The 3441-nt window shown below is 52.9% G+C and overlaps 1 long non-coding RNA gene across 1 annotated transcript; it reads left to right on the forward strand.

The window, feature by feature from the left end:
- The first annotated feature begins 301 nt into the window (after nucleotides 1–301).
- On the forward strand, nucleotides 302–1638 carry LOC127316963 (uncharacterized). The gene is made up of 2 exons (XR_011748363.1): nucleotides 302–818; nucleotides 900–1638. It is a non-coding gene; the product is annotated as an uncharacterized lncRNA (long non-coding RNA).
- The last annotated feature ends 1803 nt before the right edge of the window (nucleotides 1639–3441 follow it).

Below are 3441 nucleotides of genomic sequence, written 5' to 3' on the forward strand. Positions count from 1 at the left end.
ATGGCATCTTGCGAGCCCATTACTCGCACTCTGATTTGAGAGTCAGCAACATTCCACGCCACCAGGTGAGGTGACGAGATGATGACGGTCAACTTCAACATGGCACCCTTTTCACGATATTGCCAAACACCTTGTGCCACAAGTACGAAGCGGCCCTGTTGACACGAGTTAAAATTCTCATCGGCAACATAATTCTTCCGGGCACGCGCGTGCCAGATGGACACGCCGAGCGCACGCCATAAACGACAAACGGAATCCACGGGCCGGAAAAGAAAAGGAAGAAAATTAGTTCCCTGCTATTTCCAGACTTCTAATTTCGCCCCCGATTCGTGCGGGTAAGGCAGCCTCGCCTGAGGTGCGCGAGCGCCGCCCCAATCAGTCTCCACCAAGCCCAGCCCCAGCAGGTCTCCTCCGCCGCCCAGACGGTCTCCTCCGCTCCCATCCACGGCCCCAGACGGTCTCCTTCTCCCCGTTCGATCTAAGAGCTGCACCGCTCTGCTGCTGATGCTTGGCCGGAGCGGCGCCTTTGCCGTGGTGGGTACCGACGGTGACCGAGTTGAGGCCCCGCTTGAGCCGAACATGGGAGGGATCTCCATGGATGGGCAGGATTAAGGGGAGCCATCCGGATGGCTGCAACGACACGTCTCCTCCTACCTCCGGCCTCCTCCTTCAAGCAGTTCGGCTGGATCCTAAGCGGCACCCCTGTGAAGGCTTTGAGGTTGGAAATGGAGACGGAGGAGTGGAGAAGAGAAAATCCGTATATGCAGAGAGAAGAGAAAAGACAATGATGGATAGACTTGATTATTACTCACTTTTTGGTCAGACTAGTTGCTTAATTGCATATATTAGTTGCTTAATTTCATCAAATTGTTGCCTACTCAATTAACCTCTCTTAATAGGATTCGTTTATGTTACGTACATGCCGCCGCGACGCCGTTCGAGCACGGGGTACCGCGACGTCTGCGAGCGCCCCAACGGAACCTTCTACGCGGAGATCCGGATCGGCGACGAGCGTATCGGCCTCGGCACGTTCGAGACAGGGCTCGAGGTGGTACGCGCGTACGATGCCGTAGCCTGGCGAATCGGGCGCTCGTGCCAGTCGATGAACTTCCACGACGTCTAGACACACCATCAAGCTGAGGACCTTGCGCCGCCGCCGCGCCTCGTCACGCAGGAGGAGCAACGTTGCCATCGAGAACTGGAGCGCCGCGTTCTCATCGCCAAGTGGGACAAGCGCGCGTGACTCGAGTGGGCGGCCCGCTTCCCCGAGAACGTCGCCGCCGAGAAGAAACACTTTGCCACGCGCAAGGCGACATAGAAGGCCGCGAAGAAGGAGGACCGCCTCTTTTGGAGGGCCGACAAGGCGGCGAGGTGCACCTTCATCGAGGCGTAGATGGATGGTCCACAGACCATCTCCTTCAACGATGCCCGATAGGCCGATCAATGAAGTGAAATTGCTTACCGATGGTGTTAAGTTGCCTGCCGACAAAGTTAAGTTGCTTACCGATGGTGTTAAGTTGCCCGCCGACGAAGTGAAGTTGCCTACTTTTGCTTTAAAGGTGCTTGTTTTACCGATGTTGTGAAGTTTCTTACCGATGGTGTTAAGTTGCCCGCCAATGAAGTGAAGTTGCTTTTCGATGGTGTTAAGTTTCCCGTCATCGATGTGAAATTGCTTATCGATGGTGTTAAGTTGCCCGCCAACGAAGTGAAGTTTTTTACCGATGGTGTTAAGTTACCCTCCAACGAAGTGAAGTTGCCTACTTTGCTTTAAAGTTGCTTGTTTTACCAATGTTGTGAAGTTGCTTGATGATGTTAAGTTGCCCGCCAACAAAGTGAAGTGGCTTACCGTTGCTTTAAAGTTGCTTGTTTTACCAATATTGTGAAGTTGCTTACTGATAGTGTTAAGTTGCCCGCCAACGAAGCGAAGTGGCCTACTGTTGCTTGAAAGTTGTTTGTTTTACCACGGAGCTTGACTCATAATGCCTCAAAGTTTAATAGCAACTTCATAGCAGCAATATGTAACTTTGCGACAATTTTAGAGAATTTTAAGACATCGATGAGCAACAAACTAACATAATTAATCAACTATTACTAAATTACATAATTGAGCAACTAATACAGGATATTAAGCAACAAAATGCGGTCATTGAACAAGTATCATATGTTGTTAGGCAACTTCAATGGTACCCCCATCAGTTTTGATCAAATGAACCGAACGGGGAGAAAATAAGCAAATATTATGTGATGTTTAGGTAATTATTGGCATAAATAAGCAACAAACGGTATTAGGTACGGAATACTACTACTCATAATAGGCAGAATTGAGCAATTATCATGTTTTTTAGGCAACGATCTAATACGATATCTGGTGGGTCAATGCTAGGCCCATGGAACGCCGGAGCGTATCCGTCAGCGAGCACGTCCTTCAGCTCCCCGATGATACTCTCGCCGGCGCAAGAAGAACCAGGCCGCCGTCGAGCAGCAGTGCCAGGAGTTCCTCGCCGTCCGCGCTCCTCCAGATCAATTTGTGCGTTCCCCAATTTACGGCGTGAAGGTCGCCTTCTCCGACTCTGGTACCGGGCCGCCGCGAGCTGATCTCCTCCTCAGCCTGCTTGCCCAGGCCGTCCTCCTCTACTCCCTCGGCTCGGCTCCGCGGTGTCCCAGGAGCTCCCAGGAGGAGACATCTCGGGCACGCGAGGTGCAGCTAGAGACCTGGTGTTCGCAGGGGATGGAGTCGGGGGGACCTCCCGGCGGCGGGGGTGGAGGCAGGTCCGTTCAGGAAGCGCGGGGTGGAGGCCATGGCTGGAGCGGGGCGGGAGGAAGTCGCCGGCGGGATCCTGTCGCCGAGCTCGTGCGGTGGCATGTGGGAGACGGGGAAACAGGCCGGCTGCCGGCGTGCGCTCGAGGGGAAGTCGAAGACGAGGGCGCACGTGCTAGGGGAGGACGGCGGCGAGCGCTAGTGGCCGGGGCGGCGCGCTGGCCGAATCGGGATGGGGAAGACAAGGCGAGTGTGGTAGCTAGAAAGTAGGGTTCCTTTCCACTTTTATATTGTTGGGACAGGAACTTTCCTTTTACGGTGGTGCGCCAGAGACTACCGACGGGCGGGCGTCCGCCCGCTAGACGCGTCAGTGGCATGCTGTTATTTTGAGGGATCATCGGCAAACCGAATCAAGAACAGTTTGCTTGAAGGCCCATAAACGTAACCGGACATGTACTTATGTCCGGTGCAGATGTGTAAGAGGCTATTCCCCTTTTCGTTGTTCGAACGCCATTTCGCAATCTCGCATATGAAAGTTCAGAAATGCAAAACCAGAAGATCAGAAATGCATTACGCTAGTTTACAAATTCCACACAGCTAACAAGTTCACAAATGCAGTACGCCAGTTCACAAATTCCACAGAGCTAACAAGTTAAAAAATGCAGTACATCTAGGTCTGGAAT

The sequence above is a fragment of the Lolium perenne genome, chromosome 7 (assembly GCF_019359855.2).
Source record: "Lolium perenne isolate Kyuss_39 chromosome 7, Kyuss_2.0, whole genome shotgun sequence".
NCBI classification, from domain to species: Eukaryota; Viridiplantae; Streptophyta; class Magnoliopsida; order Poales; family Poaceae; genus Lolium; species Lolium perenne.